This window comes from Bubalus bubalis, chromosome X (genome assembly GCF_019923935.1).
Source record: "Bubalus bubalis isolate 160015118507 breed Murrah chromosome X, NDDB_SH_1, whole genome shotgun sequence".
NCBI classification, from domain to species: domain Eukaryota; kingdom Metazoa; phylum Chordata; class Mammalia; order Artiodactyla; family Bovidae; genus Bubalus; species Bubalus bubalis.
The window spans coordinates 44,485,798-44,497,077 of NC_059181.1; positions in this window are offsets into that span (position 1 = coordinate 44,485,798).

Sequence of the window (11,280 nt, forward strand, 5' to 3'; positions counted from 1 at the left end):
TATACTAACCTTTGAGAGTGCCAATTTTTAAATGTTCAGGTACATTAGAATCGCTTGAGGATCTGGTTAAAATGTAGATTCCTGTGTTCCATAGCAGGTACTTCTGCCACTTCTGCTATAGCTGGTACTTCTGCCATTTTAACCAGAACTCCCAGGTGATTTTGCTATAGATGAGTGAGGATTACATCTTGAAGAATAACTGGCTGGTTAAGTCAGAAATAACTTGGTCCCTCAAAATGAGTTCAAGTTTCTGCTGCCTCCTTCCTTGGCATGACTGCAATGGTAGCACTGTGACTGTGTAAGTTTCTTAAACAACACAGAAAAAGGAAAGTTATTCCTGATAGCCAACGGAACACTGCTTCCACTACAAAATCATGTGCACACACACACAGAGAAAGACAGAAACAGAAAAAGACAAAGAAAGAGAGAATTAGGCACCAGAATCTGATTGGGGTTGGGGGAGAGTTGGTAGGCAGCTCTGGGAAAGCTAGAAGATGGGTGTCGCCTAACACAGCACTGTCACTGAGTGAATAAACATAATGACTTAAAAAATTTTAATCTTTGTTAATTAATACTTTTGGAGTAACTTTAAGTTCACAGCAAAACTGAAGTGAAGGCCTATGATACAGAGTGAAGTAAGCCAGAAAGAAAAACACCAATACAGTATAGGAGGAGAAGGGGACGACAGAGGATGAGATGGCTGGATGACATCACTGACTTGATGGACGTGAGTCTGAGTGAACTCCGGGAGTTGGTGATGGAGAGGGAGGCCTGGCGTGCTGCGATTCATGGGGTTGCAAAGAGTCAGACACGACTGAGCGACTGAAATGAACTGAACTGAACTAAATGCATATATATGGAATTTAGAAAGATGGTAACTATAACCCTGTATGCGAGACAGCAAAAGAGACACAGATGTAGAGAACAGTCTTTTGAACTCTGTTGGAGAGGGAGAGGGTGGGATGATTTGGGAGAATGGCATTGAAACATGTATAATATCATATATGAAATGAATCGCCAGTCCAGGTTCGATGCGTGATACAGGATGCTTGGGGCTGGTGCACTGGGATGACCCAGAGGGATGGTATGGGGACGGAAGTGGGAAGGGGGTTCAGGATGGGGGATGTGTGTACACCCATGGCAGATTCATTTTGATGTATGGCAAAACAAATACAATATTGTAAAGTAATTAGCCTCTAATTAAAATAAATAAATTTATATTAAAGAAAAAAACTGAAGTGAAGGTATAGAGATTTCCCATATATCCTTTGCCCACTTCCCACATGAATAGCCTCCCCACCAATTATCAACATCCCCCTCCCGAGGGGTACATTTGTTACCACTGATGAACCTACATTGAACATCAGAATCACCCAAAGTGCATGGTTTCCATTATGGTGTTACATATTTGGACAAATCTACAATGACATCTCTCCATCTAGTATCATGTAGACTATTTTCACTGCTCTAGAAATGTTCTCTGCTTCCCCTAATCATTCCTTTCCCACCCCAAAGCCTGGCAACCACTGATATTTTTACTGTCTCCATAATTTTATCATTTCCAGAGTGTCATATAGTTGGAATCATACAGTATGTAGACTTTCAGATTGACTTCTTTCAATTAGTAACATGCATTTAAGGTTCCTATATGTTTTTTTAATGAATTGATAGCTCATTACTTTTTAGTGCCAAATAATGTTCCATTGTCTGAATGTGTCATAATTTATTTATCCAGTTGCCTACAAAAGGACATCTTGGTTGCACTGAACCTATGACCACATTGGGAATAACTGACACCTTGGCAACATTGAGTTTTCCTATCCATGAATAGTTTCCTCTGGATATACATGAACTTTCTCTCTGTTGCTTAAGCACTTCCTTTTATTTAGTTCTTTGATTTTGTTCATCAGAGTTTTGTAGTCTTCCTTATATAGATCCTGTACATATTTTGTTAAATTTACACCTAACTATTTCATTTTTGAGCATGTCCATATAAGTACTCTTGCCTGGAAGATCCCATGGATGGAGGAGCCTGGTAAGCTTCAGTCCATGTGGTCGCGAAGAGTCGGACATGACTGAGCGACTTCCCTTTCACTTTTCACTTTCATGCATTGGAGAAGGAAATGGCAACCCACTCCAGTGTTCTTGCCTGGAGAATCCCAGGGACGGGGGAGCCTGATGGGCTGCTGACTATGGGGTCACACAGAGTCGGACACGACTGAAGTGACTTAGCAGCAGCAGCAGTAACAGCAGCATATAAATGGTATTGTGTTTTTAATTTCAAATTTTACTTGCTGATTTCTGGCATGCAAGAAAGTTGCAGGCTTTTGTATATTAACTTGGCATCCTGCAAGCTGGCTATAATTGCTCTTCCAAAGTTTTTTTTGTTGATTCTTTAGAACTTTCTACTTAGATAATCATGTCATTTGTGAACAAAGAAAGTTTTATTTTTCCTTCCCAATTTATATATATTTTGTTTCCCTTTCTTGTCTTATTGCATTAAGTAGAATTTTCAATATGATGTTGAAAAGGAGTGGAGGGGAGAGATATCCTTGCCTTGTACCTGATCTTACTGGAAAGCTAGTTTTTCACCATTAAGTATGATGTTAGCTCTACTCGTTATTAGTTTGAGAAACTTACCTTCTATTCGTAGTTTACTGGATTTTCATCATGCATTGTTGTCAGATTGTGTCAAATGCTTTTCCTGAATCAATTAATGTGACTATGATTTTCATTTTTAATCTGTTAATGTGATAGATTACATTAATTGATTTTTGAATGTTGAAGCAGTCTTGTATACTTGGCATGAGTCCCACTTGATCATGGGGAATACATTTTTTATACATTGTTGGATTTTATTCGCTAATATTTATTGAGGATTTTTTCATCGATGATCATAAGAGATATTGGTCTACAGTTTTCTTTTCTTGTAATTTTTTTCTGGTTTTGGCATTGGTAGGGCATTTCTGGTTGGGCAATGGTAGCCTCATAGAATGAGTTAGGAGGTAACACTTCAGTTTCATTTTCTGAAAGAGATTGTAGAGGATTGCCATAATTTCTTTCCTAAATGTTTGGCAAAATTCACCAGTGAATCCATATATAGATCTGGTACTTTCTGATTTGGAAGGTTATTAATTACTGATTAAATTTCTTTAATAGGCCTATCAGATTGTATATTTCTTCTTGTGCGAGGTTTGGTTAATTATGTCTTTCAGGGAATTAGTCCATGTCATCTAGGTTATCAAGTTTATGGGCATAGAATTGTTCATACTATTCTTTTATCAAGCTTTCAATGTTGATAGGGTCTGTAATAATGTCCCCTCTTTCATTTCTGATATTAATAATTTGTGTCTGCTTTTTTCCTTAACCTGGCTAGACACTTACTGATTTTATCTTTTCAAAGAACCAAGTTTTGGTTTCCTTGATTTTTCTAATTGAGTTCTGCTTTCATTTTCACTGATTTCTGTGCTAATTCATATTATTTCTTTTCTTCTGCTTACCTTGAATTTAACTTGCTCTGTTTTTCTAGTTTCCTAAGGTAGAAACTTGGTTTTTTCTTTTCTAATATATGCATTCAATGCATTTATTAGAAAAGATGCACTGCTTTTGCCATATCCCACAAATTTTGACAAATTGTGTCTTCATTTTCATTTAGTTAAAAATATTTTTTACTTCTCTTGAGACTTCTTTTGACCTGTGTGATTTAGAAGTATATTTTTAATCTTCACATATCTGGGGATAACAGCTTTTTAAAAAATAAATAAATGAAGGAAGACAGTTAAAGGCTTTTTCTTAATCTGATGTAGCCCAGCCCAGCACCACTGAGGCTCTCAAAATAAATGGGAGTTTAAGAATATTATTTTTATCTCCCTGCTGGACTTCTATGTTTAATAGGACTCACTTCTTTCCATACCCAAGAGCATTAATGGAATGCAGGGCAAGATTAGTTAACTTGAGGATGGAATTTAATTACCATAAATTTTAAAAGAACCACTACATTTGCTATGTGCAATGTGGAAAACTGGAACAAGTGAAATCCAGTTTGACTTCCATTATGATTAACGCTATAGAAAAGATTATATTTCATATTATTATTATCACACAAGTGTTAATACACATATTTTAAAATCCCACTCTAATCTGGTAATGGAACTGACCAAGGAAAGTTGAATTACTTATTTTCTTGCTTTATCCATTTTATTGACTGAAGAGTTACATTCATTTAATTAAAGGTTAATATTTAGTGCTGAAATAGCATGATGAATCATTTATAAAAATGGAAGGGAGAGATTAAAAATTAAACCAATCACTTTGTGTTAATCACTTAACTATTTTTAAATCTCATTTTAATGGAAGAGTAAGTTAACCTTCTATCCCCTGCCTCCTAGCTATGATTTCACTGTAGATTGAAAGCTAATAAATAAGTAGTTCCCAGGTTTTCTTTTGTGATGAGAAAACCTTTAAAAAAAAAGAAAAGAAACTATTGCTTAAAACATCTTTCTCTTGTGTGAGAAACAAATAAAATAGAATCTGATGATTATACTGTGTTTGCAACAATTGTTTGTCAAGCCTGGGACTTTTTAGAAACAAGTATACAATTATTCATCTAATCTAAACTTTACATTTTTCTGTTTTCAGGTCAAACTCCCAAGAGTTTGAGGTCAAATTTTGATGGAGCACCCAGATGTCCTCAGCTGTCATGGAGAATACTTAACATATTTGCTTGCATATTTCCCCCATTATATTGGCAGATACTTAGTTATTAACAAAGAAGAAAGAGGTGGGTTAAGGAGTTAACCTAGCAATCACTGTAGTCTGAGGCCAAAACCACCCTTGACATGATCCAAAGCTTTTAGCTTTATTGTATTCTTTCAGGAAGAAGACATTGTCTCACATGTGACTAGTAAAATAATAAAAATAAGGATAAGAAGAACTAATGCCTATTGGGCACCTGATACCCAACTACACAAATGTGTGTGCACATGCATGCACACACATACACCATACTCCGCCTCTTCTCTCTACCATAGTCGTCATCACCCCCTCACATAACCATTCACCTCCCTCCTGGTGAAAATCTTTCAGAGGGGCTTAGTGAAGGTTTGGTGTGAAATGCATTCACAGGTATGGAAATGTGGCTTTAACTAAGAGTTCTTCAGCTTGAACCAAATGTTTGCAGCATTATGTAAGGCACTGTTTGTACTTCAAAAAGAAGGATCAGCAAGGGAAGGAATGGTGCAAAATTATTTTCTTTGAGTTGTAGGGGAAATTTTTCTTTGTTCATAATAGCCCTATGAATAGAACAAATGTGGAAATATTGCCAGGACTGAAAAATCCCAGCCTATAGTAACTGCCAATCTTAGTGAACTTCCAGAGGATGAAGTACTGCTGTTTGACCCCAGCAAAAATTAGGAGAAAAAAAAACTTCCCTTACCCGTCATTATTTGGGAAAACACATGTGTTAAGCCCTCTGTGAGCAAGAGCTCCATGGGAAGTTAACACACAAATGGAGACAAAAAAGAGGTAACAACAGAGTTTTGTTTTCTATTATCTTTGGAATTTTCTCAAGCTTAACAAATGTTGAACATCCCAGAGGAATAAACTCTAAGGCTAGGGAAAGATGGATACCAACAAGACATACCTTTTTCGTCTTTGCCAGGTTAAGGCAGTACAAATAGTTCCTTCTGTTTCAAATGACCATGGATGCTGTCAACTAAAAATATAGTCACAACCCAAAAGTAGAGGGTTACTTTATTTGGTGGGAATGTTTAGGACTCCAAGCCTGGGAGACAGGATCTCAGTAGCTCAGAGAAAACTGCTCCAAGGAGGCAGGAAGGGGACTCAGGCTATATACAAATTTGCAACAAAGGGAGCAGGCAGTCTGAACATCAAAGATCAGATATCAAGTTAAAGAATTTAGCCTTCTTTGTATGGAAAGATGCAAGCCTCTGGGCTCACTGAATTCATTCCTTTCATATGCATCTCAGCTATCTGGGGCCAAATCTTGTTTCTTTTTTCACCTTGCCTCTTGCATTCCCCCAGCTCTTCAGCAATCACCCGTCGGGGGTGGCAGCATCCGCTGGATCACAGTTTTAGGAGCTCTCATTCATGTTTGAAGACCAGAAATCCCTGACGGCTGTGACAGTTCTTGTTTATTGATATGGCAGGAGACATTTTCATTTCACAATGCTCTGAATAGACAGACTCACAAGCAATGTGTAACTAGAGCTGATTGTGTCAATGTGCCTGGGTAAAGCATTTTCATCAAGCCCTGAGCTGTGTTCCATGGTGCTATTGAATTAAGGTGCCCAATTACTTTGGGCAATCAATTTAACGTGCAGCCAAACAACGATTTTATTTTTTTTTTAGCTGAATTCGTTGGTTATGTTACTGGATTGATTAAACTAACTGGCCATATTAGGACCAGAGGGGAAATGTTACATGCTCACCTAGAAGAAACTGTGGAAAAAAATTATTTCCTCACAATTGAGAACAATCATCACTTTTTTATTATGAGAAATCTATACTGTTTGGGTTTCTTTAAAACGATTACTTTTTTTTTTTTTGAAGATTTTAAATTTTATTTTATTTTTTTTTTAAACTTTACATAATCCACCACAGGTATACATGTGTTACTTTTTTAAACTACTCACTTTTATGCTCAGCATCAGGCAAAGTATAGGTAGTATAAAAACTGGACAAACCATTGTAGTTTCCGACCTCATGGAACTTACAGCTTAGAGATTTGAATAAATAATTAGGCAAATAAAGAAATATGTACAATGACATTTGTGCTTTATACTTTAAAAAATGGAAAAAGCAATGCAAAATAACTTAAAATTTTTCCTTTTTCCTTCCTCCTTTCTGTTCTTCCTTTCCTTATTCCTTCCTACTTCCCCCTTCTCTCTCTTTTTTCTTGTTGCTTGACTAGAGAATGTGTAGGTTGAAGGAGATTGCAATATGTAAATATGAGGTAAATCTAACAGACATCATGAAAAGTTTCCTCAAGTTAAAAAAAAAGCTTGGGAAGAAGAAAGACTAGCAAGGTGTAAGAAAGGGAGTAGAGCAAGGAAGGAAAAATACGAAAGATCTTATGAATTTCACTTAAAATATACACTAATGGAAATTAATGTCTTAGGTTGGTAAGCTTAGGAAAGTAAATCCAGAGGAAGGAAATAATTTAAGAAAGATTTTTTTTTTCACTTTTCTATAAGTGAGAAGTTTTGTTTTATTATGTTTCTAAGCTGTTCTCACAAAGTTTTTCTATTGATAGAATTTTGGATGAAGTAATTAAATACTGGCTCAGAGGTATGAAATGTAATGTTCATGGTCACACATTGGGACAGAACTGTGTTGGACCTTTAGATCTCCTAATGCCTAAATTGGGGTTCTTTCTACTATATCACACCAATTCTAAGAAAGCTTTCCAGTGCAATGCACCACTATTTTTAAAGGGCAGCTTGGTTTACATATAATCAAATTGTCTACAGTGTGGGTCCTGGTTACATGCAATCACAGTTCTGTCCTCTGACCAGCCCATCTTGTGGATGAGATTGGGAAAAATGACTGGGCAAGTGCAACTCTGTTCCTTTCTCCTTCTGGTATCTGCCTGCAGAAAACTGAGTTTCCATGGGAGAGGCCTGTGACAGGCAGGCCATTTCTCCTAAATGCCTTGATGAAGTATCAAGAAGCCTAGTCTGCATATGCTCAGTTGCTCAGTCATGTCTGACTGTTTGTGACCCCAGCGACTGTAGCCCACCAGGCTCCTCTGTCCATGGGATTGTACAGGCAAGAATCCAGGAGTGAGCTGCCATTTCCTCCTCCAGAGGATCTTCCCCACTCAAGGATTGAACTGGTGTCTCCTGCAGCTCCTGCATTGGCAGGTGGATGCTTAACCAGAGCCACTGGGAATCACCTATTTAAGCTTCATTCTTCAAACAGCTTTAACAATAACAAAGCTGATAGTTTTATCTCATCTGTTGAGTCCTACAAGTTCAAATACTAGTAGAAGTCATCAGTAAATCTATCTGTGATTGGGCTTTACTTTGCAAGAAGTTTGTAAATTATTAATTTAATCTCTTTAAATGTTTACCTCTATTCAAATTTTCTATTTCTTCTTGAATCATTGTTGGTAGGTAGTGTCTTTCTAAGAATTTTTCCATTTCATCTATGTTGTCTAATTTCTTGGTATAGTATTTCTTTATAATTCTTTTTTATTTCTGTAAGGTTGGTAGCAATGCTCTCTCTTTCATACCACCTTTAGTAATTTGAATCTCTCTTTTTATCTTGGTTAGTCTAGTTAAGTTTGCCCATTTTGTTGATCGTTTTGAAGAGTCTGTGTTTAGTCTTGCTGATTTTCTCTACTTTGTACTCTCTTTTTCATGCAAGTCAGCTCTGATCTTTATTATTACCTTCCTTCTGCTTTCTTTGGGTTTAGTTTCCTCTTCTTTTTCTAAGTCCCTAAGGTAGAAAGTTAGGTTATTGATCTGAGATCCTTCTTTTTTAAAAATATAGATGTTGGAGCTATACATTTCTTTCTATCCATGGCTTTAGCTATATCCCAATTTCATTTACAATTGCAACAAAGAGAATAAAATTTCTAGGAATAAATTTAACCAAGGAGGTAAAACACCAGTACTTAGAAAACTATAACATGCATATGAAAAAAATTGAAGGGAACACAAATAAATGGAAATATATACTGTGCTCATGGATTGGAATAATTAATATTGCTAAAATGTCCATACTATCCAAAGCAATATGCAGATTCAATACAAACCCTATCAAATACCAATAGCATTTTTCACAGAAGTGGAAAAAAAAATCCTGAATGACCAAATAAGCTGTGAGAAAAAAGAACAACTGAGGCATCATGCACCCTAACTTCAAATTATACTACAAAGCTATAGTAATCAAAACAGTATGGTATTGGGACAAAAAATAAACACATAGATTAATGGAACAGAAGAGAGCCCAGAAATAAACCTGTGCACATATAGTCAATTAATATATAGTGAAGGTGCAAAAATATACAATAGGGAAAAACAATCTATTTAATAAATGGTGTTGGAAAAGTTGAACAGCTACATACAAAATAACACATGTATACCTGTGGCAGATTCATTTTGATATTTGGCAAAACTAATACAATTATGTAAAGTTTAAAAATAAAATAAAATTTAAAAAAAAACTTAAAAAAAATACAACTGGACCATTCTCATACACCATATACAAAAGTAAACTTAAAATGGATTAAAGACTTGAATGTAAGACCTGAAACCATAAAATTCCTAGAAGAAAGTGCACGCTGTCAGTTCTGTTTTGTATGTCTCCTCATGCAAAGACAACAAAAGCAAAAATAAACAAGTGAGATTACATAAAAGTATTGATAAAAAGCTTTTGTACAACAAAGAAAACCAAAAACAAAAGGCAATCTACTGAGTGGGAGAAGATATCTACAAATCATGTATCCAACAAAGAGTTAATATCCACTATTTATAAAGGACTCATACAACTTTGTATTATGAAAATGAAAAATCTGATTAAAAAAATGCACAGAGGACCTAAATATTTTCCCAAAGAAGACATATAGATGGTCAATGAGCACATACAAAAAGGCTCAACATCATTAATCATTAGGGAAATACAAATCAAACTACAATGAGATATCACCTCATACCTGTGTCAGAATGGCTATTATCCAAAAGATAAAAAATAATGTGTTGGTAAGGGTGTGTAGAAAAAAGTACTCTTGTACACTGTTGGTGGGAATGTAAATTGGTACAGACACTGTGGAAAATGATATGGAAATTCCTAAAAAGTTAAAAGTAGAACTGTTATATGATCTAGCAATTTCGTTTCTGAATATTGACCCAAAGGAAACAAAACCGCTAATTCAAAAAGATATACATACCCCAATTTTCATTGCAGCAGCATTAGTCAAGATATGGAAGCAATCTCAGTGTCTACTGATAGATGAATGGATAAATAATATGTGTTTTATATATATATAATATTATATATACATATATACACACAATGGAATATTAATTATGAAAAATGAAATTTTATCTTTTGTGACTATGTGAATGGACCTAAAGGGTGTTATGCCAAGTGAAATAAGACAGACATAGAAAGAGAAATGCCATGTGATTTTACTTACATGTTAAATCTGAACAACAAAACAAAGAAACAAACAAAAGAAAATGAAAACACATTCACAGATACAGAGAAGAAACTGCTGGTTGTCAAAGAGGAGGTTAGGGGGATAGGTGAAATTAGCAAAGGAGATTAAGAAGCACAAAGTTTCAGTTATAAAATAAATAAGTCATGTGTATGTGTAATATACAGAGTAGGCCATATAGTTAATAATATTGTAATATCTTAAATGGTGACAGATCATCTCATAATACATGTAAATGTTGAATCACCATGTTATATGCTTGAAACTAATGTAGAATGTTATGTCAATTAAAAATAAATACATAGAGACACAGATGTATAGAACAGTCTTTTGGACACTGTGGGAGGAGAGGGTGGGATGATTTGGGAGAATGGCATTGAAACATGTAATATGTGAAACAAATCGCCAGTCCAGGTTCTATGCATGATACAAGATGCTTGGGGCTGGTGCACTGGGGTAACCCAGAGGGATGGTATGGGGAGGGAGGTGGGAGGGGGGTTCAGGATGGGGAACATGTGTATACCCATGGCGGATTCATGTTGATGTATGGCAAAACCAATACAATATTGTAAAGTAATTAGACTCCAATTAAAATAAATAAATTTATATTAAAAAAATAAAATAAATACATAAAGTGGTGCAGCCCCTTTGGGATATAGTTTTGTTGTTTCTCAAATAATTAAATATACAGTTACCATATGACCCAGAAGTTTTCTTCTGAGGTATATCCTGAAGAGAAATGAAAGCCTATGTCCTCATAAAAGCTTGAATATGAATGTTCATAGCAGCACTATTCATAGAGCCAAAAATAGAAAAACCTGAATATCCATCAACAGAAGAATAGATAAACAAAATGTGGCATACTCATTTTATTGTTATTGTTTAGTTGCTAAGTCATGTCTGACTCTTTTGCGATCCCATGCACTGTAGCCCACCAGGTCCTCTGTCCGTGAGATTTTCCAAGCAAGAATACTGGAGTGGGTCATCATTTCCTTCTCCAGGGGATCTTCCCAACCCAGGGGCTGAACCCACATCTCCTGCATTGGTAGGCAGATTCTTAACCACTGAGCCACCTGGGAAGCTGGCATACCCACACA